Source organism: Sphaerodactylus townsendi, linkage group LG11 (genome assembly GCF_021028975.2).
Source record: "Sphaerodactylus townsendi isolate TG3544 linkage group LG11, MPM_Stown_v2.3, whole genome shotgun sequence".
NCBI classification, from domain to species: domain Eukaryota; kingdom Metazoa; phylum Chordata; class Lepidosauria; order Squamata; family Sphaerodactylidae; genus Sphaerodactylus; species Sphaerodactylus townsendi.
The window spans coordinates 32915389-32942199 of record NC_059435.1 but is presented as its reverse complement, the minus strand read 5'-3'; the positions used below and the strand labels follow the sequence as shown (position 1 = coordinate 32942199).

General features: G+C 39.0%; 1 protein-coding gene across 5 annotated transcripts in view; it reads left to right on the top strand.

The window, feature by feature from the left end:
* RBMS3 (RNA binding motif single stranded interacting protein 3) overlaps window positions 1-26811 on the top strand; it is an 882486-nt gene that overhangs the window by 350546 nt on the left and 505129 nt on the right. The window lies entirely within an intron of this gene.

The window sequence follows — 26811 nt, the reverse complement described above, 5'->3', positions numbered from 1 at the left end:
CATGTAGTACACAAATTCCCTAATGTTTTGCTCTCTTTTTCCCTGTAAGCCATGTAGATGATCTATTCATTTTACAAATTCACAAACTGTTTTTTTTTTTTTTTGCATTTCTATTCCTCTGCTGGGAAAGAAACATTCTTGAACATGTGTCTTGCCGTACAGGATAAAATGCCCACCAGGTAGACTATCTGTCTTCTTTATATAGTCAAACAATACTACTTTATCAGCACAGCACAATGTTAGTTCAAAGCTTAAAGATGTCCCTTTCAGGCATATATGACATGCGTTTCTTTTAAACTTTAGCCTACCGCATTGTCAGGCAAGCCCAGAACCTTGTTTTGGTGTTCTCTCAGAAGGCAGTCACTTAGGCAGATATACATCACTGGACATATATCCATGGGCGCAGGAAGAGCTTCATTCTCGTTGGCACTGTAGGGTCCTATCAGAGCCTCAAGTTTGTGTCTCTCAGTGAATAAACCTAGTTTCAGATTTTCTTGGAATCCTTATTTTGTGGATTGTGGTAGAATGTAGTGATGCTTGAGTCTGGCAATTCTAAGAACAATGAAAAGAATCTAAAATGGACTCCAGGTTGTTCAGCATGGAAGAAGAAGAAGAGTTGGATTTATATCCCCCCTTTCTCTCCTATAGGAGACTCAAAGGGGCTTACAAACTCCTTACCCTTCCTCCTTCACAATAAACATCCTGTGAGGTAGGTGGGGCTGAGAGAGCTCAGAAGGACTGTGACTACCCAAGGTCACCTAGCTGGCATGTATTGGAGTGTACAGGCTAATCTGAATTCCCCAGATAAGCCTCCACAGCTCAGGCAGCAGAGTGGGGAATCAAACCTGGTTCCTCCAGATTAGAGTATACTTAATCACTATGCCACTGCTGCTCCTGTGTGTCATGAACTGGGATGCTGCACTTAACCTACACATTTACAAATATATGGCATAAAAATGAGAGATTCCACTGGATACAGAGTTTATATGCTTGCTACTGGTAATATCCACTGACTGTGGATAAGCAGACTGACATATACAGTCATGGGGACATATCTAATCAAGGGTGCATGTTCATGTTTACATGTATAACCATTTGCATGCATACCTGGCCAGTGCAATATCTTGCTCCAACTCCATACTCAAGCTTAGATTTGTATCAGCCTTCCCATTGAGACAATGGGATCACTAGGACTCTGGGAACTTTTCTAACATTTCCCATCTTCTCTTGAAGTTTCAGAAACCTTGTCCTCCTTTTTCTCAGTAACCTTATGATGTTGACACATGGTGGAAAATGCACCAACTATACTCTCAGAGAAAGATGTTAGTATGGCTGGTTGAGGTTCAGTGGTAAAGAAAATTGTATGCTTCTACATTAGACTATGATCCCGAATGAATATGAGAATTATCATTCATTTTTATGTGTTGCCTATGTCAAAATCATTATTTTTTTTGCATTTTGAACATGGTATTCTGTTACCAGAGCATTTAAACTGATGTGGGGATGAGAGCAGAGCTAGGTAAGCGCTAGGACCCAGGTGGAGCATTCTACAAAAAAGAAGGTCTGGCATGTTGAGTTCTGTAGCAGAGGAATATACAAACCTACTAACATCTTTTTCTGAGACATAGGATCATGTTGCCTATGATGACCTTTGGACTGGAATTCAGAGAATTCAAATTACAATTTCCTTGAATAATGAATTGGATTTCCTTCCTCTTTGTTAATTTTGTTCCATCTTGAGACATTTCGGGACAGGCTGCTGCAATTGTGAAACAGCCAAGGTTTCCTTATTGGAAAAACTCAATTGGTGGCTTTTATGCAAGATTTGCTTGACTGTATTTTTTAGTTTTCTGCAAGGTGAAACTGTGGAGGGAACTCATTGTTAGGTGTTCTGTGCCTCATGCACAGTGTACAGCTTTGTTCTGATTTTGGAATCCTTTAATGCAATTTTTGTTGTTAAAGACTTGTCCTACCCTACATGTATTCTATTCTACTTTGGACATACAGCTGTCTGGATTCTTTTGAATGTTCAGTATGAATCAAATGGTGCGGGGTGAATAGGTTTGCCTTTTGGACAGAGGAGTAAACCAAATACCCTATCTATTACCGGTATGTTCAACTCCTTGATTCTGTGATTCTGAAATCAAAAGGACTAAAAAAAATTTAAGTATAGAATTTCAAGAGACTAATAAGAATCTGTAACTCAACAACAGTGAGGTACTATCTCCCCCTGTCTAGAAAATATCGAAGTGAAATGTAGAAGGTTTGAAAGGTGCTTTGTGTCCAAGGTGAGACAGCACTTGTTACTAGCATTACTGTGAAGGAAAAAACAGGTTTCCATCTCCTATTGTACAGTTTGTGCATGGGTCAAGAACTATGACTGTACTGACTCAGTGCACTGCTTCTTCTGTCATAAAACTTTGGATTATACTTAACCCTTTAAGTGCCAAATGACATATTATATTATTGATGTCAGTTCCTGGATCATGTCTTTCTCCCTGCCTTCTAGATGATTAGAAACCAGAAGATCAGGCCTTTTCCTCAGTAAAAGGCCTTTTACTATATTGCAGAGTTGTAGGTTACATTAGCAATTTGGATTCTAGGAGGACAATTTGAGATGGGAGTAATGGTGAAATGAAGCCCGGATATGCCTCTTTTGATCCCCCAAACACAATTAAGTCTGCTGGCTTTTTTTATCTGCTTCTCCCTAGTACAGCTTCAAGACTAGATTGATATTATTTCCTGGAATGAAAGTCATTTCATTCCAGGAAGAGAATAATAATGATGCTGTGAAAAATGAATCTGGCTTCTTGAAGTAAGAGAGAGACAGAGAATTAGGTTTCATATTCACTCTTCCGTTAATGTTCTGCAACTTTTCCAGTTTCAACGACTTCCTTCCGTAATGCTGTAATTCTGACATGGTGTTAGAATACATTTGGGGTTGACACAGCAAAAGTTAGTTACAACATCACCATTTTTTAAACGAAGTGGGATGAAAAACTCATTCTAGTGAACTAAAAAGCACACTTTTTATTTTTCAGTTTCAAGGATGTAGTCCTTTTGACGAAGATTTCAGTTATGAATAGCATTTGAAGTTGTTCATTATTGTGGGTTAGAGTCAAGGCTCATAAGATTAGAAGGGAGCTTGTCTACTATCTTTGAGAGAAGCTGGAGCTACAAGAAGCCTTTTGTCACTCATTGCCAATAATAGTAATAATCTGATGTTAATAGAATGCTGTTTCACTGCCAACAGCCTCCATGTTGCTCTGTTCTCCTCCCTGCATTGCCATATCTTGGTCCAGTTGCTGTGTGCCTACCACAAAAGGCTATTGAGAGCTGTAGGGCACAGTCATGGCAAAGGGCACAGATCCAACAAAATGAGTAGGACTACACTTGATCTCACACTAACTGGGGTAGAATAGGCTGTCCACCTGTCTGGCCATTAGATTGTTAATTGAGGACTTTCAGTGGTTAGCATGGTGCCTTTAGGCGTCAGCAGAACCTGACTCATTAACATTACTCAAAGAAAAGTTGTTCTAACTTGGACTGGCTATCGCAGTGATCCAATTTAAATCATTTGAATTGTCCACGAAAGCACCACATTACATGTCAGGCCATGGTAACCTCCAGTAATCACACACACAGCCACATGCATGGAGAGCAAGAGTGGGAGACAGGCTGGAAATCTTCCCTCTTTTATCTTATTTGTTGAACTTTCTCCCTAAATCTTGGAACACTCCTCTTGTGCTTCTGAATCATCTACTTCACCCATTTCCCTTTCCCAAGCTTGGAAAACAGACAGTTTCATTTTGAACATTGCGGCTTGACTTATAATTTGAGCCAGTATTTGACTTAAAGAGTGCTTGGCCCATAACATGAACTTTTTGCCTGTCCAGATTTTCTATGTCTTGTGAGCTGCCATACCCCTGTCTGAAACAGTGTGATATTGTTACTGAATGTGTGATGTTATTTTAGCTAATCAGTGTTTCAGTCTAGATGTTTGTAAACTTTAATAGTAAAGTTAATAAACTTTATTTTTATTTTCACTCTATCTGGATGGCACTGAGGTGCTCTGTTACTTGGTAAGCTTGTATTAGTACTTTCCCACTTACTGTTGTTATGAGGACCACAACCTAGATTTGAGGGCATCTTTAAGTTGAGTGTGGCACATAAGCCAGCAGCTCAATTTAGTTACAAAGTGAGAGACAGCAGTTGGGATGTTTATAGACTATTTTAATGTAATATAGGACTCCAGTAAGAAAGAGAGCCAGATTCATATTTACATGAAGTCTCCTAATCTTTTACGAAAATATGACAGTGAATCAGACCAAAGGTCCTTCTAGTTAAGTATCCTGTTATCCATAATGGACAGTCAGTCTAAAAGCAGGACAACATAGAAATAGTCCCCACTAAAAATTTCCAGGGCACGACTTAAGTCAAACTGGCATATGCCAGTGACAGGACATGCTTCTCATACAAAGTTGGAACATCTCTATCGGGTCCAAAGGGAGGTCATGGAGTTCCTATTCAGTCATCTGCAACCAAATTCAGTGATTGTCAAAATAGTCGTGACTCATAACAAAGGTGCCTCCTGCTCCTCCCCCCCAAATAAAGAGGGAAGTAAACTCCACCTTGTTGGTTGTAAGTTCTACCCCTCTCAGACCTTAGAGATTTACTTCTTGAACCTGATAACCATCATGTTGAGATTTCAAGGTTACTTATGGGACTGAATGGGTTTGCTTCTTGAGAACCTACAAGAGAAGTCCAAACCCCTCACTAGGTCTACCCAGCATTAGGGGTCAAAGTGGGGAAACAATTAGTAAATGATTCTAGACATTTAGTGATGTGCCTCTGAGGCAGGCTTGCGCATGCACAGTCCCAATGTATGCCTGTGCAGAAGCCCACTCAATGATGCACTATTACAGTGTAATGTTGTTTGCTTTATTTATATTTTGCAGAAAAGTCCTCTTTCTTTTACATCCTGTAACTTGACAAATTTAGCTGTCCTATAGAGAGGGCTTTGTTTTTTTGCTCTCCATAGCTTAATCTACCATTTACTAAGGTGGTAAGCATGGTTGTAGTTTACTTTGTACCTGAGAAGATTATTTTGTATTTGTTAGTAGTTTATGAAAAGGAACATATTAGCGAAACGTTTGTTTTCTTGAAATCATGATTTACCATGATAATGAGAATAGAATTAGGGAGAGAAGAAGCCTGTCAGGATTTGAGTCGTCATGTGTCACTGTCCTTTAACCAGTTCAGACAGAGAACGTGTACCCTCCCCTCCTCCAGCATTTGCTTTGCTTTAAAGATTTGATTAAAATTCTCAACACATCAATTACGGCCAGTCATTCCATCTGCAGGTTCCTGTGGAGTGTCAAACTTTAACTCACAATAGATCCACTTTATCCTGGACCGTTGCAGCCACCTCATAAATGCTGAACTTTAATTAAGATTAGTTTTTTTTAAAAAAAAACCCTTCTCAACATTAACAAATGCTGTGCAGAACAAAATAAAACAAAATTTAATGACATCTATCCTTTAGGTACTGCTGTCTTTTCCATTCTTCTGCAGCTCACATTGCATGTAAAATCCCCCTTCCTTATCTGCATTTTTTAAAACTATGGCAAATATTTTATTCTGAAGAAATGTGTGAAACTTTAATCCTAATCTGATAATAGCAAAATTTACACCATGGTTGCTGTAGTTTTGTGAAATGATTACTGGAGTATTTGCTTACAAGTTACAGTCATATCCAGTATTAATGTTTTTGTATATAAACTGTAAAGGGGAGGGATCTGTCTGCATTCAGGATCATCTTATTGTCAAATAAAAGCAAATAAAAGATCTTCTGATTTGTGCTTTTCAAATGTTTCATCTCATTAAGTTTTTCTCTCCCTCCCACACCAGCCTACTTTTTTTTTTGCTTTTTTCATTCTTACCCTGACTGTCTCCCTTGTCCTTTCCCCCAAGTCTTGTCTAATATCCTAAGGCAGGGGTAGGGAACCTGTGGCTCTCCAGATGTTCAGGAACTACAATTCCCATCAGCTCCTACCAGCATGGCCAATTGGCCATGCTGACAGAGGCTGATGGGAATTGTAGTTCCTGAACATCTGGAGAGCCACAGGTTCCCTACCCCTGTCCTAAGGAATGGCTGCCATGGAAGATTTGAGTGACCTTGGTCCAAACTCACTCTCTCATCCAAGCCTTCCTGATATGATAGTTATTAGGAGAAATGAAGATGGGAGAAAGATGTTGTAAGCTACTTCAATCATGGGAAGGGCATTTTTTTCCATTAAGCTGCTGTGATGTACACTATGCGCTACACAATGTCCCTAACTTTTTGGCTTCATTTTGCCGCCTTTAATGGTTTTTGTCTCTTGTCCAGGTCTTCTGTTTGGGAGTGCTGAGAAATCTGTTAATTTCTGCCTGAGAACAATTGTAGCCAATCAAGAGAAACAGTTTTTATACTGCATGCTCATGAAATAAATAGTTAACTGGCTGAAGGGGGAAAAAAGACAAATAAATTGTAGAATTGTCGTGTAGTTTCATAGTGAAATCTGAAAACGAAGAGGGTACAGTATCAGTAAAATATGAAGAGGTTGGAAAAGTGTGTCTTTATAATTCAAAAGTACAAATAAAAGCTGATTGAACTGTCTTCCTTGCCTTAGGCTATGCTCACATGCACTGTTGTGTCAGTTCACATTACATACTGTAATCCCTGTCTTTATTGAAAACTGGTTAACAGAGTGGGAATTATGCTGCCTGGCAAATGCTCTGAGTTCATGTCAAAGGGCAGCACTGAGGCCCCTTCTGCACATGCAAAATAATGCACTTTCAATCCACTTTGCAGCTGGATTTTACTGCGCGGAATAGCAAAATCTGCTCGCAAACAATTGTGAAAGTGGATTGAAAGTGCATTATTCTGCATGTGCAGAAGGAGCCTATGTGACTCCAGCTGTTGCTGATGGGACTTGATCTGTCAAGTACTTGGATGTTTCCATGGTGTCCTGGTGCTTGTTAGCATCTGAGTTCAACTAGTGCAGGGCTCTGCAACCTGCGGCTCTCCAGATGTTCATGGACTACAATTGGCCATGCTGGCAGGGGCTGATGGGATTTGTAGTCCATGAACATCTGGAGAGCCGCAGGTTGCAGCGTCCTGAACTAGTGGGAGAAATGGTTCAGTGGTTTAGAGCAGCGGTTTAGTGGTGACAATGTTGAACTGGACCAGGTTCAAATCTCCATTCTGCCATTGAATATTTGGGTGACCTTAGCTCAATCCCACTCTCTCAGCCAAACCTTCCTGATAGAATAGTCATTAGGAGAAATGAAGATGGGAGAAAGATGTTGTAAGCTACTTCTGGTCCCTGTTAAGGAATAAAGCAAGATATAAAAATCTAAACAAACAACTAAACATGCTGAAGTTAGCCATTCCTAATTTTTCATCAAATCCAGGATTTACTTATTTATTTGTTTGACCATCTGTTATCTGTCTCCCTGCCCCATCACTTGCTAAGATTCTCAAGACATCTCTGGGGGCAGTCTATTAACCAAGGCTCATTCCGCACATGCAGAATAATGCACTTTCAAGCTGCTTTCAGTGCTCTTTGAAGCTGTGCGGAATAGCAAAATCCACTTGCAAACAGTTGTGGAAGTGTTTTGAAAACGCATTATTTTGCGTGTGCGGAAGGGGCCCAAAACTTTCCAATTGGATTTGCATTTTGGGGAAGAGGAGTATTTTGCCTTGTTAGGCCAGTGTGCTGGCTGTAACTTCTTTTCTCAGATGAAGGTTTGGTCTCAATCATCCATATTTTGGTATTCAGAAATCAGATCAGAAATCTTAGCTTCTACAAAGTGCTTGACTCTTGATAGGGATGGTCCACAGCAAGCAAATTACTTTTATTTTTAGTAGCTGTTAGGTTCTAGACAGAGTTCAGAAATACTGGTAATAATCTTTAAAGTTCTCCACACTCTAGCGACTGAGTAGTACCTCTTCCCACATACCTCTACATTCCCTCAGGTCTATGGAAAAGGCAAAGCAACATGCCCAGTTTCTTCTAGAAGTAGGAATAATAAGACAATGTAGCTCTGCCTTCTTTATAGTAGTCCCCACGCTATGGAGTATTCCACTAATAGAAGCACAGCGAAATGTTCTGTTTGCTTTGTGTTATCTGGTCGCTGGTAGGCTTTTTGGTAGCTGTTTTAAGCTAGGTAATGGTTGTTTTGAAAGGCTGGTTATGTTGTGGAACATCTGTCTTTTCCTCTGCTCAGATTAACTCTTGGATATCTTTTTTATTTCATAGACGTTGAATTTATTAAAATATCATTTTTAAATCTGGTTTGAGGTTTTTAAGTATTTTAAATGGTTTGTTATTGTTTCATTATAGTTGTGCACAGGTTTGGGTGCCATAACAATGACAGGTGATGTCTTATAGTAATCAAACATTTCAACATAATGTCTACATATCAGTTTCTTGTAATGTAGAACTCAGTCTATCTACATATTTTGCTGCAGGGATTGAGCAGTGAATCTTATTAGCAAAATGACTCTTAAAAATCAACTCCCATTGATGCTTGCATACAATATCTTTCATTTGACAGTACTCATGTACACAACGAAGGACAGGCAGTTCGCTTTGGAGGTGACTGTTACCTGTGTGAAAGTGCCTCATATGTGGTCTTAAATAAAGGAAAGGTGGCCAGGGCCAGTGCAGTGTAATTGTATGAATGTCAAAATGAGTATTAGGTGACCCCTGTTAGCCATGAATCATATTGGGAGACCTTGGGCTGACCAGCCTAGCTTAAAAATGGTGGAAAGGGGAACTATGCATGCTGGCGGGCAATTCCTAGAGGGAAGGTGCAATAATTCATATTTATTTTTTTTAACTGAACTCAACTCCTTCAGACTAATGTTTCATTTCATTGTATGGGGGCCCATCTAGCTCTGAGACAGATGCTCTGAATATTTCCTTCAAAGAAGGTAGAGTAGGGATAAACATAAGTGAGCATTGTTCGATTCCATCCCTTGAGTGGCCGGCAGGTCAGAGAGCATTTAATTCTGGCAATGATGATACGGAATGAATGGTATTTTTAACCAGCATTAGTATTTTTATTCTTTATGACCTTTTGCATATTGAAAGTGTGCTGCTGCGTGGAACAGCAAAGGGAATCTTCTCTGCTTGATTCCGCAGAGAGAGTTGACCGGCATGTGAAGGATTTGTTCGCAGAACTGAAATTGTAAGCTTAGCTCAAACAACCAGATGCAGTTAATCCTCAGAGATATTTTGCAACAAATTACTGTGATGTCAGTTTGGAGTCTTGGGTTTGTCTTTGCTTAAGAACTATTGTTAAGATATCCTTGATTTAAAATGAACAGAACTGCACTGATCCATGCAGTATCTGCCTGGCAAGTTTTAAATTGTTCAATAGGAGGGTGTTGTGATAAATTAAAAGCAAGAAAAACAATCAAACCTCATACTTAACTTCCATTTTTTTTAAGCTGCTGAAAACCAGAGAGGCTAAGCCAAGATGGTTGGTGCTTTATTTATCTATATGTTATGCAATGGCTATCACCCTAATTACAGCTTTCATTAAAATCTTATCTTATGATTTACAAACTCCTCAGCTCAGCCCTTTAAGTATAATTTAAATATATTTTGTTCTGCCAAGCACCAAGACATTAGAGTTTATGTGTAATGGTAGCTTAATAAGCTTGGCCATATTTGTCTTTTCAGAATTGTTCTTCATATGAAAAACTGTCGGATAGATCAACTGTATAATTCTCCTTTACATGAAATAATATGATAAAGATCTCAATATCAGACTGAATGCCTTACTGAAACTAGCATTTAGAATCTTTCATGCATGTGTTGGAATCGTTTTACAATGAAAGTATTGTTTGGTGACAAACATACTCATTTCCTAACATCCATCAATTATGCTTTAATGGAATATCTTAAGCTTCTAGCCATTGGTTTCTATATCATCTGTAATCCTCTGGAAAATAGAATGTGCTTTTCAGTTACTCTTGACATTGTTAAAATGGGTAAATGTTCAAATTATGCTATGAGTGCTGCAGCTGTTTTTCTTCCTGTCCATTGTGCAAAAGTCCAACTTTCTCCATTTTGTATAGTACAGAGACAGCAGCGTGTGGTACTGCATATCAGATTTTGCATAACAACACAGGCAGTAGGTGCTGTGTTACGAGAATCTACTTTCTCATTGTGATTATTTCTATTAATGGAATTGTATTGGCCTCAGTTCACCATCAAGCAAGAAGCAAATCTCTACAGTGTAGAAGTCAAGTGGAGGTCACAGATTTTGACTGTACTTGTCTTGTGAATCAGTTGGAAAGAAACATGATTTGTCCAACGGATAATTTCCAATAAGAAATCATAATATAATGAATCACACTAGTTGCAAAGTAGTTACTTGATTTATGGGGGTACTTAATATTTTACACAGTTAGAGAAAGCAACTTACTCTTACCTTTTAAGACTATGACTATAAGTTAGAGAACTGTGGTGTAGGCTTAAACATCAAATATATTTAATCTTGTTCTAGGTCCACTTCTAATTTCAACTCTCCCTTACCATGTTACTTTTTTAAAAAAAATTGGCAGAATGAGGGATTTTTGTCAAAAGTGGGGAGACAAAAGTCTCTCTGGTCATAGGTGTTTCAAACAAATTCCTTGGATTTTCCTGTCTGATGTGAGCGTTGCCTGGTTATCATTTTTGGCAGACTGATATGAATCCACTCTGCTCTCTAGTTCTGACCTTTGTTTTTGACTTTGAGCTATTTCCAAGGTTCTCAGCAATAATTGTGCTTAGTACAAAATATTACATGGTACTATTTTCTTCATTGGTGTAGCTTTCCTTAAGGGGTGAAATGTGTAACCTGAAGCCTAACTTTAAATATTTTGCTTGAAATATTTTCTACGACGAGTCAGTAAAATCAAAGAAGATCTCTCCCCCCAATTTTTCAAAATACTTCCCATTAACAGTTTGTCTGTCACCTGAGGCTTGTCCAAAACAATCCTGTCCAAATGCTACTCCTACTACTTGATTATACCATGGTCTTCATAATCTAAGAGAGCAGCACATAAAAATTTGTGATGAACAGAAATTTACAAGAATTTTGTTATGCTGCAAAGTGAGTGAGAACATTACGAAATGACAGACCTGTAATAACAGTTGTAACTGATTAACTCACAATCTGTCTATATATTGTGTGGACTGAAACAGTAGACATTTGGACACTGAGTGGGCATTCTACTTAATATTGTAAGCTGCTACTGAAGAAAAAGACACAATGCAGAATCTCTCTTGACAAGCTTGTTTGGTATATTTTTAGAACATTTGTATTGTATTACTCCCGTGTGCAGTCTCAAATGGGATAGTCTAGAATCCTCCCATCTCAGTTTATGGGCAGGGGATGTGGCTCAGTGGTACAGCATATCCTTAATATGCACAAGATCACAGGCCAGGCAGAAAAGGGCCAGGCAGTAGATGATGTGAAAGACATCTACCTGGTGACCCCAGAGATCCATTGCCAGTCTGAGTCCATACTACTGATCTTGATGGATAATGGTCTGATTCAGTATACCAGGTTCATGTGTACCCATTCATTACACATAATATGACAATTATATATTTGATTCACTGAGCTCTGTAGTTATGAGTTTGGTACAAAGTTGTTTTCCCTTCCCTTCAGTTGGTCTTCATCTGATTCTAGCTGATGAAATAGTGGTGCTTGGAATTTTATTTATTTAACACATTTTTTAATTCTTCCCTTGTTTTGAGGAGTTCAGAGTGGCACACATTGTTTTTCACCTCCTCCATTTTATACTTACAATAATGATGTGAGGTAGGGTTAGGCTACCAGATTAATGTGACCACTGCACCACATTGACTTGTTTTGATGTGGAATTGACTTGATATGGATAGTTTTCTTCTTTTATTTTGATTTTGCCCTCACTGGGTGAGGGTTTATTGGGAACTGTTCATAGTAAATTGGCCCAATTTCTGTTACTCTAGTTTGGGTTATATTTATTTTGAATCAGTGGGTTTTCTTTGGATATCAGATTCTTCCAAGATGTAGAGAATATTTCTATGCATAGTTCATAATTCTGCCAACACAGAAAATGTGGAAAGGTCTTCTATGTTAAATGAAGCTTTTGTTGAATATGTCATCTGTTCTTCCCCAAACTAAATCAATTGACTTAGGCCATTTATGCTTTTGAGGTTTCCTTTGCATCAAGCATGCATTCCCTTCAGGTTTGATTCTTGGTTATGCACACATTTTCTCCTCTTTGGAACTCACTGTGGTCTCAGATCAGAGAATCCCCACAGTTTCTGAAAGCTGTTAAAGTGTGACTTTTTTACCTCCCTTCAAAGGGACAGCAAAGAAGTGTGTATTAAGCTTTCTTCATGTTTTCTTGCTCCTCCTTGCCTTCTTCCACCCACACAACAGCAATATCTCAGGGCCACCATTTCAGAATTATCAGAAAGGCTTCCTTTTAATGCTGGAAGTCTATTGCTAGAGCGAGTGACCCTATGAAATTGGCATGTAGTTGATATGGCAAAGCAAATTAACACCAGATCAAAGGCAGCAGGGGAAAAAAAAGGCGGCAGGCAACCTAACCTCCCCAAATGGAGGTTGCACAGAAACAACAAACAAGTTGTGGATGGGTCAAATGGTGGCTTGGCTTGGCTAGGGACACTTTGCAGGAGGAGGATCCCTGGTTAAACAAAAAACGTGAGAAAACCCACAGCAAAGCAAACAGTTGCAGGGTAGGTAGTACATGCATAAACAGCTTGAGCTAAGATTACTAACAAATAATGTATGCTGCCATCAACATTGGTAAATATACTTTTTAATATTATAATGCCTCATTTATTAAAAGTGTCTTGTCCTAAATGAACGAACTGTTCAATGATGCATAGACCTAATTGCCTTTCTCATCTGGTTTCTATGTCCTGCAATGTTCACCTTTTTATGCTCACAGCAGGACTGCATCATAAAGAAGAGTAATACACAACAATCAGTTTTAATCAGTTGCATGGCAGGTAGAGAGGAATAAATAAATAAAATGCAAAGGTTCTTGTGAGTGTTAAGCAATATCCCTAGGTTGTAGGAAGCGAACAGGCCCAGTCCTGTTTTGAATTTCCTTTTGAATCACAAATTATACTACAGGGAGATGAATAAAGCACATAAGCATTCCAGATTTGGAGGAGGGGTTGACTAGAGAATCAGCAAATCTGGCTGTCACAATGGCCTGACAACGATCCGTTCAGTGGGAACAAATGGAGAATTTCCTCTGGTCAGACATCCTTTAATTCCTCTTTTTACCCCATTCTCCATTCATATTCTGCATTTTAAAAAAGGCTGTATGCAAATCACCCTATGATTGTGAGGTATCATAATGTATTGTGAGGTATCACAGTATATTGGTCAAATTTGTCTTCATTCTGAAATTTGAAATGAACACTGATTGGACCAAAAAGAAATTGTCTCCTTCTGAGGAACCTTCAAAATATGGGCAGAAATATGGTCACCAACTCTGGCTTAGAAATACCTGGAGATTCTGGGAGTAGAGCCTGAAGGGAGGGGAGAGAACTCAGCTGGGTGTAAGGACATAGAATCCATCTTCCAAATCTGCCCTTTTTTTCAGGAGAAATGATCTCCATAGCTTAGAGATTGGATGTGATTCCAGGAGCTTTCTAGCCACCACCTGGAGGTTGGCAATAGACAGAAAGGAACAGGCTTTTCTCATTCGTTTGCCAAACCCATTGTTTGCTCTGGGAAAGGTGAGCCATCTCCGAGGAGGTGGGATACCTGCCATAGGCCCTTGCCGCACGGGCGCTGTGTGGGGGTGTGTCGGCATAAACAATGCCGATGCACCCCCCCCCCAGGACTGTTCGCACAGACAATCCCGGTAGGGCTTCAGGCGGCGGCGCAGCGTTCGCACAGTGCAATCACTGAACGCCGTACCTCATCTCCTGGCTTCTGGCGCGTCGCAGAGGGCAGGGGACACCCCCCCACACACACAGGCTGGAGCAGTGGATCTGGAGTTGCAGGCCAGGGGGGCGTGTTCTCTGGCCTCTGTGATGCGCCGGAAGCCAGGAGACGAGGTACGGCATTCAGGGACGGTGGGGGGGGGGGGAATGGCACCTTCCAGCTGCTGCCGTTCGCACAGCAGCGGTTGGAAGATGCTGCTTCCGAAAAACCTCGCGAGGTTTCGAAGCAGTGCCTTTGCGTCGGCCATGCGAACATGCAGCAGTGCTGGCTGTGTGAACCCCTCCTCAGGGACGCAGTTTTTAGCATCCCTGGGGCGCTGTATTCCACCCGTGTAGAAACAGTCATGGTGTTAGTGTTTTAGGTTGTAAATGTTTGTTTTCTGTAGTTCCACCCTTGAGGCTTCCACATTAGCTAATTTGCACGTGTTTGTGTAAAATAAAGCTTTAAAAATGATGGCTTATGGCCAGCTTTCAGGATGAATTCAGTTACATTCTGGCCACATTCAGCACACTGTACCAAACTAAAGGAGGAGAAAAGGCTACTTATGTGGCCAAGGAGAGAATTATTGGATGTCCTAGAACAGCCTAATTAATCTCTAGGTGATTACAGGGAACTCCTGAGGAGTTACCAGGGGCCCAAGAGGCTGGGGTGCTTATGTAAGTTAGTGATGGCAGCATCTGTTCTAATGATGGAGATTCAAGTGTCCACATATTGTTTTCAGAGTGTACACATTTTACAAGGCTCCTTTATACCATTGCCTCCCCTTCTGTAGGGACTGTAGCAAAAGGCACAGTGGGAAGGGAAGAAAATTGGCATCATGGTCACATACTATGTACATGTAGAAGAGCTTTCCATGTGCACATGGGGATCTTTGAATCTGTCCAGTGCATTTCCTTTCAGTGGCTCTGAACCTAGAGCTGTGAAGGATACATTTTTTAAAAATAAGGTATGCATGTGGGATTACCCTGTGGCTGGCAAAAACCAGCATGTTAGTATCATTTTCATGTGGTGTTCTTTCCTCTTTTCCTTTTGTTCTTGTTTGTCACATTGACACTTCATGGTTTTACTGATAACTAATATCAAGTTTGCCATACTTTTTTTTTAATTATACCATTCAGGACTTGACAAATCTCAGATTCCAAGTCACCATATTCCTAGAAATTCATTGTGGCACCTAATATTTCTAGCAGTAGTTTTGTAATACAGTGGTTTCAGCAATCCTCAGTGGAAGTACAAGGCTTATTTACCATTTCACTTCAGAATATATTAGTTTAGCTTGTTGCATTATATAGAAATGCATGTGTGTGATGTTTTTTGTCATTTTTGTGCATGTGTTAACTTTCATTGGTGGCACATTAATTCATATCTTAACCAGTGGTTTCCTCAGGGTGTGCTGCTATTCAATTAAAATGAACTTTAATTCTTTCTATGCAAGAATGAAATTATCAGAAATCAGAGATAATTTAGGTTAGTGTCAGAGCTAAATTTTTGTAGTGGTGATTACAACTAGGGTTATGCCATGTTTATATAGTGCAGCATTTTGTTATAACTTTAATAAAATTAGGATAAATTATTGAAAAGCTTTATTAGGTTTTGTGATTACAAGGAAATGTGATTAAGAACCAATTATGGCCATTGAAAACCAGTGTGGTGTAGTGGTTAAGAGTGGCAGACTCTAATCTGGAACTATATTTGATTCTCCACTCCTCCATATGAAGCCTGTGGTGTAGTCACAGTTCTCTAAGAGCTCTCTCAACCCCACTTACCTCACAAGGGTGGGTGAAAGGCAGTTGTAAGCTGCCTGGAGAGGAAAGTGGGGTACAAAAACCAGCTCTTCTTCATCTTCTTAAAATACAGAACCCTGAAGGCTAATGCCTGAACCTGGCGCTTAAATTTTGTGGCTGGTTCCTAGACCTAAGAGAATATATCAGGCCTTATTTCAGTGTGTAATGGCTTTCTCTCTTTTATACTCTGCAAAGAAAAGCATATAGGTGTGCTCAAAACCTGGTCCACTTCACTCAAAAGATTATGGGCAGATACAGATGCTCATGAATGAATGCATGCATGCATGCATGAATGAATAAATGAAACATGTATTTATATCCTGCCCTCTCCTGGTGAACTGGCTCAGGGTGACTGCACCAGTGGCAATTCTCGAAGGGTTTTTTTATGAGCAGTTCCTATGACTGTGGCAACATTTAAATGGAACAACCATGTAAGTAGAGTTTGATTGCAATAGACTTTGATATACAGTGAACACACCTCTCCTTCAATGTGCACTTGCATGATTATTCACTATCAAATGGCTAGGGTCATTAAACTTTATTCAAACTAGGTAGGAACAATTTTCCTGTTCTCACCTCCCATTTGAGTGAGGCAACTTATAGGGGTATGGCATAGATTAGAATGTGTTTTTTTTTCTTTTTCAATGAAATATATAGTTTTCGGGGAATTTTCACAAGTGGAAGAATCTTTGTTAATTTGGAGCACAGGGTAGAAAGCATCATCTGTCTTTTTTGAAGGCAACGATCAAATAATCCTGTTAAGCCTTTGGAACTATGGGATTTTGAAAAAAAAATCCTGTAGCGCAGGAAAATTCTAAACTTCCTATATGGGATAGGGAATGGACAGGGAGTAGCAGTTATTCAAAGGCTCTCTCAAATCCAATTTGGAGAAACATTGGAATAGTCCCAAGTCTGTGGAACTAAAGATGTGCACCCCAGGAAAAAAATCTGTATTTTTCAGATCTGTATATCAGAGAAAATATTGGTAGTCTTGGTAATCCAGGTTTCAAATATTGGTTTGATATTCAAATCTCCCCCCCCCCCCCGGATTTCTATAATAGTCTGTTGCATTAATTTTTACAGAAATTTGGAGGGGGTGTTTTATGAGCAAATGGCACCAAAATCACAGCAAACCTGCCAGTGCCTGTCCTTTAAATAATCCCCAAGTTTCAAATGAATTGGTCCTATTGGGCCCATGAACAAGGTGCCCCCAGTCATTTTCCATTGTTTCTTATGGGGAAAAATACCATCCTTTCTTCAGGGCACAAAGACACAAGAACAAGTAAAGCAAGCACTAGCCAAAAATCTTCTCAAAGCAGACAGATCCAACAAGGCCATGGAATCCCAGCAGAAGCCCAGGACAATGCGGCAAGCCTAACGCAACAAGGGCACAGCCTGACATTCCAAGCAGATGTTAAACCCTTATTACATCTATGGGCCTCCCTGTCTCCCTCCTGAGAGGGGCTTTTTAGATCGTACACTGTGTTTTAAATGGTTTTAATTGTTTAATGTTTAGAACCCTGGTTATATTGTATTTTGATTTAGATCTATGAAAGGGTTTTATTAAGTTAGGTTATGTTGTTTACGTTGTACACCGCCCAGAGCCCTTTAAGGGTGGGCATTATAAAAGTTTAATAATAATAATAATAATAATAATAATAATAATAATAATAATAATAATAATAATAATAAAAAAAAAAAAAAATACCACCAAATAATTTCCAAGTCAGGCCAAGTAAGAAGACTGTTGCAAGTGCAACAAATTTAAAATAAGAGAATCCAAGCCAATTTACAACCTGAGGATCAATGACAATGTCAAACCCAAGAATCCACCACAAATACCACACAAACCAACTTAAGTAAAGAACACTATTCTGCAAGACTAACAAAACCAATTCTAAAGGACAGAATCAAATCCAAACTGGAAGACCCAGACACACAGAAGAAATAAAAAAAACACAGTCTGGGGAGCCTTTAAAATATGATTCTTAATATCCCCCAGGAGTATAGCCAAGAAGGAGAGGTTGGTAGGATTCAAAAGCTGGGTTGTAGAGACCTACTTGCCTCATCTATAGATCCAAAGAGGGAGTGAACCAGAGGTGCAGAATCCAGGTGATTTATAACATTCTTCCTTCTGTGACTGTGGATAACAATTTCCAGTGCTATGGTAAAATATTCCCTAGCTGAACTTCTTCCTGCAATACAGTGTGTAAAAAAATGTGCCATACTATATTATTATGATCCGTATTATTATGATCCATTTTCAGGAATGCATTGTTTCTGACTTCAGAGACAAAACATGATTGCAAAACAATGTGAATACTACTACATTTTACTACTACATTTTCAGAAAAGTTTTACTAGACCATTCTTACTGATTGTGCTTTTAGGAACAGAATACATTCCAGGACTTTTGAGTTGATATACAGTGCCTGGAGTCTGCATTTTGGTTTGGACAGGCTGTCTCTGTGCTGTGATTATTTGACTTTCAGTGACCACATTAGTTCATGTACTATGCTAAGTACAACCAGGTCAATCTAAAATGTCTGCCTGTAGGGTATTCACAGAAATTAAAACCCGGGTTCCAATGACTCTGTCATTTGCAGTTCTATTAATAGAACGAGACCTATGGATCTTCATAAAGGTTACCACTATCCTGAGAATCACGTGTAATTGCTTTTCTGCTAACTTATTTCAACTGTTGTTCAACTGCTGACTTGTTCCAAATTGACATCATAATGTTCCCCTTTGCAGGTTTGCTTGGACATTCAGAGAAGGAAAGTGAACATTACACGAAGAAGCCATATTTTGTATTACTTGTACAAACTATACTTTTACATTACTTGAATATGATCTGTGTCACCATTGACAATTAAGCTAGCTGCTGCCCATCAGAAAGATTAGTGGGGAAATGAGTGTGTACTTTTGGGAGATCATTGCTTTTCTTTGAGCATAAATAATGTCAAGAGTTTCCAGTTTCTGAAAGAATCTTATCCCCATTGATATTTTATATCAGTTGTGTTTTATTCACTGATATAAAGATTCACTAACAAAATAACAAAAGAGACAGTCTTTCAAATATGAGCAACCAAGGTCAGAAAGGGCTTCGTATGTGGTAGCCAGTGCCTTAAATTGAGCTTGATAACAAATGGGCAGCCAATGGAGCATCAACAGAATGGGAGTAATAAGCGTGTTAGTTGAGCTATGAATTCTGGATCAGTTGGAGTTTAAGGGAGACCAATTTGCAGTGCATTTACAGTAGTCTAGTCTCAGAGTTACTGTGGCATGGATTCAGGTAGCCAGGTTAGGCATATCAAAGTACAGGACCATTTTAACAGCCACACTGAGTTGGTAAAAGTCCTTTTTTTGCAGTTGCATTAGCTTGCTTCTCCAGTAATGAAGCTGGATCCACTATGACTCCAAGACTTTTAACTGAGTCTGCAAGGGTCAACTGAACATTGAAAGTGGGGTGAACAATGGCCTTCAAGGCCTCTGCTTTTCTAACCACCATTGTGTCTGGCTTTTCAGGGCTTAGTTTCAATTTATTCCCTTTTAGCCAGTCAACCACTGCAGCTGGGCAGCAATTTAATATTTTAGGAGCCCAAATCACTTCTGCATAAGAAGGGGAAAAGAGGTATAGATCTCCCCTGCCCTTCAGGTAAAGACCTTGTCCTGGAGCCTGTGGCCATACCCAAGTGAAGTACCTGCAAACAAAGGAGAAAGAAACTCAGTTCAGATCTTCCTCAGCTGTTGCTGGCAAGTTAGCAGTACAATCCCTGCTGTTTCCTCCCCTGCCAATAATTTAATAATAGTTAAGAAAGAAAAGGTGGGTACCAAAAATTAATTTGTTAGACTAAAGATTCCATTAAAAAATTCAGGTACCTGTTGCACAGAAATAAGTTATAGGTTGAAGCTCCAGTGTAAAAATAAAATAAATTATAAAACATTTTTATGCCATTTTTCATCCAAGCCAGAACAGCTAACAAATTATGTTATAAGAACATTCGCACAAACGGTCCCGGTTGTGACGAGGAGGATGGCGCAGCATCTGCACAGGCTGCGCCGTCCCCCAAATCCCTCACTGTATCCTCCGGCCTCCGGCGTGTCGCACAGGCCAGGGGACAGGCCCCCCTGCCCTGCGCGACAGCTCGGAAGTCGCAGGGCAGGGGGGGCGTGTCTCCTGGCCTGTGCGACACGCCGGAGGCCGGAGGACATGGTGAGGTGTTTGGGAAGGGGAGGGGGAATGGCGTTCGCACGGGAAGAGGAGGGGGAATGGCGTTCGCACGGCAGCGGCTGGAAGCCGCTGTTTCCCAAAAACCTCACTGGGGAAACGAGGTCGGGAAACAGCGGCTTCACGCCGCTGGGGAGGCGCGAGGGTGGTGCGGCTGCGATGATGCTGCGCCCCCCCATGCCAACAGCTCCCTGGGGACGGCGTTTTTGCCATCACCAGGGCACTGTTTATGGCCCGTGCGGAAAGGGCCTTTGATTCTGTTGAAATTATTTGTCATCATTAAAGCCATAATTTTTCACATACTTTTTTTACTCTGAGATTTTTCTCCAATGTCTCAGGGTTTCTTGACAAAAAAGAATGCAATATTTCAGAGAATGTAGGAAATTTAAAATTAAAAAAATGCATAATTAACAGCAGCTTAGTGTATATCCTCTCCAAACTCTCAGTATGGAATATGTTCTAAATTGCATGAATATACTGCAAACCACTGAGAAAATTAATCAGTAGTGAAAATGTATTTCCCAAAATCTTTACAAATAATTCACCGTTATATTTACTTCCTGTATTACTACCATAATATCTATTCAGTTTGGGTTTCAAACATCTTCACCATCTTACAATACAAACTGTGTTCTAAAGTTACACAGCTCTTTGGATATTACCAACTGTTTGCTGAATTTGCAGTAAAGATAAATTTTATTATAGAATTCAGGAAATACCTTGCAGGATCCATGTATTTTGACATCCTTGATAGTGGTTTAAGAGATTAGAAGCTATGGAGTCATGCACTAACGTTAGATCTTAATGGTGCTACATAATGAAATGCAGAATATTCCCTCTTGTCTTATGAATTTATTAACAGTTGATTCCTCTTGCTCTGAATTTACTCCTTTGCAATCATATTGAGAACGTTTGTGTGTTACTATTGTGCTTGTGGAGTCACCATTCATTAGACTATGCAACTAAGACAGATAGCAGCTGTTGGTGTGTGCACAGAAACTGATTATTTTAACCCCTTAGTTGGTCCTCTTGAAATTGTACTTATTACTGAAATTGACTTGAGCTTTTTGTAAATGAGAATGCAATTTACAGAACAATGTAAATACCCAGTCTTCCTCAGGAGACCAGCAATCAAATAATTATCAAGGCCAACAATGTCAGAAGGGTAGGAGTGGGACATAAATCATCATGTACATAATTCCAGAAGGGTACGCTGTGTTAGTCTTCTGCAGCAAATGTTAAACAGAAGTCCATCTTAAAGACAAACAAAGTTTATTCCTCTACTGATGCAGAGTTCAGTTCATCTGATGCACCTGGCTCATGAAAGCTTATGCTGGAATAAGTGTTGGTAATCTTTAAAGCGCTACTCCACATTTGGTTAAATTCATCCTTCATTAAATTCATAGTTAATTACAAAAGCAAAAAAGACAAGCCAGGTGATAAAAGCAAAAAGACAACCTAGATTAGAAAAACCAAAACTCTTCTAGTCTGGCTAAGATGTGGGAGGGGAGGAGGTTTCTTTCTGAATAACAAAGTAATCAATGAAAACTCTTGCCAAACAGACCGATCAAAGAATTCAAAGCATTGAGCAGTTTTTGGCGTGGGTGGGTATCTAGGTAGCCCACAACCTTCTAGGTAGCCTTTGAAAGAATTTACATTCTCACAGTGGGTTAGATGTAGGGTTACCACTTCAGCATTGGCACCAGTGGAGGATTGGGGGGGCGGGGCAGGACTTACTGCATTGGCATCATTCAGATTCTCCAATATTACTGGAGTATGACATCATCTTGTTGGTGTAGCACTTTAGGATTCACCCAAAACGTTATGGTTTACTCACAGAGTTTTGTGCGAATCCTAGACCATTGTATCCATGCATTGATATTGCTTCTATTTCATGCTGGAAGTAACATTGGTAATTTCTCCATTTTCAAGTGGCAGAGGGGATTTGGGGTAGTGGTGTGGGAATAGCATGGACTTTCCTTGGCTGGACCTGGGAGATGACAACTGTAGTTGGATCCAGTGAGATTTGTAAATTGTTCTCCCCCTCCCCCCTGCTCCCCCCTCCTCCTCCCAATCTCCCCTGACCCTGAAAAAGTTGATTTCGAGGGTTGTGGGATCCATATTCACTAATTATGTGTGTGAGAGTTGGGCTGAGGAAAAGAAAGGGTAAGAAACACAGCTGTGTGCAGGATTTCAATTGATACTATTTCCCACTTGATTGATGATACATATATACACAGTAGTAAAACACTGTAAAAAAGCAATCTGTATAAACCTGTATGAATATTTGAATCAAAATTAATTTACCAATTCACAAACATGTACCTATATTTCTGTAAAATACAACACAAAATTAATCTTAATGCAAGCACAAAATGAATATATTAACATTGCTTTTTTGTATCATTTTATCAAAGCATACATGCATCTTGGTAATATAGAGGTAGAGAAATGTCTAAGGCTGACTAAATCACCAACTGAGGGAAACTGCATTTTATTCAGGTATGAAATTACAGTTAGATATTTTCTTAGTTAAACTGGAATTTAGGAGGAGCAGAGTTCAGGGCAGAACAAAATATCAGAAGAATAAAAAATGGAGTGGAGAAATCTGCTTATCTGTGTGACTATCTTACAAGATTATTGTGAATGATGAATGACTTGGAAACATTTTTGTTGCAGAAACAAATCAGAATTCATTGTAACGAGGGGCGGGATGTTTGATTGCAAGTTAATGTCTAAGGCTTCAATCCTAGGCAAATGTATTTTGGAGTAAATCCTGTTCAACTCACTGAGCAAACATCCATAGGATAGGGTTTTGGGTATAACTGTTAACCAAATAAATGCTTCCGTTGACAATTCCTGTTAAGTCTTTGTTGTTTCTATTATGTATTTCAAGAAAGAATAAAGAATCTGTCTTGAGAGGAAATTCTGATGTAGCATTAACCAAAAGATTCATTGCTGCGCAACTGTAGTATTGGAACCTAGAGACATGGCCTGATTTGAAAAGGTGCTAAGCACCTGAAAGCTACTAATGAGGACAACAGGGACTGTTTTGTGATCAGCACTTTTCAAATTCAGCCCCATATTTGGATTATTAACAATGATTTTTTGGTGTGTTGGATAAAGGTTAGCTTTGCAAAGTTAGTTACTTAATTTTTTTTTTTAAAAAAACATTGCTTTGCTCTGCAAATAATCAGAAATAACACAGATCCCAATATTCCATCATCTACTCTCTAGTAATTTAAGACCTTTATCTTTGTGGTCCATACCTGCTCCATAAGAATATAAGAAGACTCCTTGCTCAATTGGACCAGGGGTCCATGTTTCATCCTGTTTCAAAAAGTTGTTAACCAGTTGCTCGGAGTAGGGGTGGGGAATGAGCATGACAGACCAAGGCTTTCCTTTAGCATTGCCTTCTGGCACTGGATTTCAGAGGTTGAGACTCTTTGGAGAGGAAGTTCTGCTTAGTAACGGTGGCTGATAGCTACTGATGGACTTACCGTATACAAATCTGTCACCACTTTTTAAGAGTTATCTATGCTCATGGCCATCACCATGTCCTCTGGCAGTGAATTCTGCAAGTTCAGAGTAAAGAAATGTTTTTGTCTGTCCTGAATCTCTTGTTTACATTCAAAGCCCTATCATCATATCTGAAAATAAACCAATTTAAAAAATCAGAACATCTTATATTAAAATCTAAAGATCTCATATTAATATATAAACATCTTACATTTGTGAATATGCTTCAGTGATTCTCTGTATGAAAATAATGTTACATTTGGGGGGCATTCCCCAAGTACTAGTATCCATGCTTCCTTTGTTTCTTCCTTGATAATAATGGTGGACAGAGACATTCTCTGTCTCAGAAACTGAAGGGGAACTTAGGAGTTCTAGACGTCCTTGAGGAGTGTTGATGTAATGTATGGATACTTCTTCATAGATCGAAGCAATATTGTTTTTGAAGGCACATGACACAAATCAACTGCTCAGAGTTAAGCATATCTGACCCTGCTGGGAGATGGTGTGGGATGCACATATAAGATGGTTTGAGACTTTTGAAGGAAGAGCAGGAAGATAACAGTACATCAAATATTAAGTAAAAACTGTTGATGCAAGAATTCTGTTCAGAGATCTGTGAAGAAGACTGTGACGCATTATTGGAGAGACAGTTTCTTAGAAACTGAAAAAAAAACCTCTTGCTTTTAATCTATAAATATTACAGAACTGGCTGGTGTGATGGCTATATACTTTTCTTCCAATAATGCAATACTGACTTAACTTTCAAGGATATTTGTCTTGGAGAGTGAGTGGTTACCTCCAGCAGTAGTGAGCTATTGACTGAAATCATATCATTTATCTTGGCTTCTTTATTATTTGAAGAGTGCTTGAGAGGTAATAGGTGGCAATTTGCATCCTTTTGTTCTGTGATTTTTGCCTCACTGCCTGTCTTTGTTGGGTTCTTTGTTAGGGTAAAAGAAATATCACAGGTGAATGAAAAGTGGAGCAAAATCATGATCCGATTATTGTCTCCTTTTGTGTTTTGAAATTCAACCAATTTGGAACTGCCTTGCAAAGGCAAACAGAAATAGAAAGCCACATTTTTCATACCACGAGGAAAATGGAATAAATTGGTTTGTATGCATTGTGTTGACACATACATTCTCTCTTTCTCTGTCATTCAAGTTTGTGTTGCTTCTTTCAGTATTTTTTCAAGGATTCCACTGCCAGGCATAGATATGCTTTGTCCTGTAACATACAGTTTCCAATACTTTTCTTTCTTCTATTTGCCTGTCTGCATTAAAAAAAATTCCCTGTTTACCTGATATTTTAAAATGTTTTCTCACAGTTTATTGTTAATTTAGGTTTTCCTGTTAGTACTATAGTTGTATTCCCTACTATCTTCTCATACTAGTAGCTTTGAGTTCCTTATCAAAAAGTAGATTATGTGTTGCAAAACAATTACATATGTAAATATCATTTTTTATGGATTGCCCAAACAGGATTTTCTTCGTGGTTTTTTTTTCCTCCTGAAACAACAGTAACTGTTGCTGTTATTTGAATGGGGTCTGCATAAAAATGTATGCTGGTGGAATCTCATTAAAGGAACAGATTTGATGTGAAGCTCTAATGCAGCTGTTGACAGTATAATTAAAATGATTAATTTGGGGTGGGAGAAATTCTGTCAATGAATTTCTAAATTGCTGGAACAATACATTTGATCAACATAGAAGGGTTAAAAGGAGAGAAATTTTGTAGAAGGTGGGAAAGATATCCAGAAATACTCTGATGCAGAAATGGTTGCCTATATCCGATAGAGTTCTTCTTCAAAATAATGGTTAAAATAGAATTTAAGATATTAAAAGGTGTCATTTCTTTCATTGAAATGCAGTTGCTTTATTTATGTCTTTCAACTTTCATGATGCGTGCTGACACTGATAGTAAGTTGTGATCATATAAATAAGATGCTTCTTTTGAATCGTCCTCCATAAAGAAAAAAAATAATATTAACAGTTCTAAAAAGGCCTGCCTCCCATCCTTTAAAAAAAAAACACCTTTCCTGGACTACTGCTGTACTTCCCCTGTTTCAATTTGACTTCTGTTTTATTTGCAACCAGTTTGTTGTTTGGACATTCTGAATAGTTTTGAAGAAACTAAATGTCTTACAGTGCAAAATGCAAGGGGTGGGGGTAATGGCTCAGGAGGCGACATGACTGTGGTGCCGGCATTACTTGCTTCAGCATAAGGGGAATTTACACCAGCACCGGGGGACTTATGCTGGTGTTGGAAAGTTGCACAGCAACACAATGCCTGAGCACCACTGCAGTTAGATCACCAGCATTACTCCAGTATAGGCACTTGTGCTGGTGCCAAAGGGGTATTCCTGGGGAAGGGGCCAACTCTAATTGGCTTAATGAGTCCTTCTGACTCAGAAATGCCCCCATTTGCCCGTGCAAACTTACACTGGTAAAAACAGTAGCACAGCCCATGATGCTGCTAGGGCACTTTCACGGACAGTTCATGGCTGTGACACAGCAATCTTCTTTGGAGGTGCTGTGGCTATACGTTTCTCAGCCGTGGCAATTCTACCCCTCCCTTTTTTATTTTACTACTAGAAATAGAAAAAGTTAATAAGAATATATTTCTTAGGCAGAGGTTTTTGAGTCTGGAATTAAGCAGGGACGTTATTACAGCAAGAGCAAAAAAGGAAAAAAAATCAAAATAAATGATGAGAACCATAATGAAATAATTGAAACTAAAATGGACTGTTAGTGATTTTTTGTTATATTATACAAATTTATATAGCTCTGATAACCCTAAATAAATAAACGTATTGATACCTTTCTTAGAAAGTGATGATTCCACTGCTTAACAAAGATGATAAAGTAAGGTTAGGCTACCCAATTTCATTATGAGATGTAGTTTCTATTATCTCTAAAATCTCTAAAAAAAGAATAAAGCACCAGGTATGCATAATTTTACAAGCAAGCATTAGCAAACATTTGTTCAAATTATCTAAACCGTTCTTGGCATTAAATGAGATATACATATGAAGTCAGTTTCTTGAAATACAGGCAAAGTTATAGTAATTCTTAAGCCTGGTAATCATAGTAAAGAGTTAGGTTCATCTAGGCCAATAATGTTGTTAAATATAGATTAAATTATTTTCATACAATGGTTGACATCTAGTTTAGTACAGATTATTTCTAAATATATCAATATTGATCAAACTGGCTTTATTCCAAAGTATTCATCAACATCAAATGTTAGTAAAGTTTT